Genomic DNA, 350 nt, shown 5'->3' on the forward strand with positions numbered 1-350 from the left:
CGCGATTAAGTTGAAAACCTTATTACCAACCTGCTGCACGTCTAAAGCTGGGGAACTGAACAAGTCCGTAAGTCCACTAATCTTTCAAGAACTAAGTCCCATGAGTCTGTTCATCCGTCAGTGTTACAAGGAGGATGGAAAGAGGGGCGGGCGAAGGAGAAAGCCTCCAGCCGGCGCCTCTGCTTGGGGAAGAGAGAGACGCCTGGCACCGGCATCACCCTCGCGGCTCCCTCGAGGCACTGGTGAAGGTGGCAGCGATAAGGTCAACGTACCAACGCAAAAGAGCAATTATACTGATGGAGAATTATGTGAGTCGGAATACAAGGAGTCTAAGTCTAGTCGTAGTCTAG

Source organism: Penaeus monodon, chromosome 28, assembly GCF_015228065.2.
Source record: "Penaeus monodon isolate SGIC_2016 chromosome 28, NSTDA_Pmon_1, whole genome shotgun sequence".
NCBI classification, from domain to species: Eukaryota; Metazoa; Arthropoda; class Malacostraca; order Decapoda; family Penaeidae; genus Penaeus; species Penaeus monodon.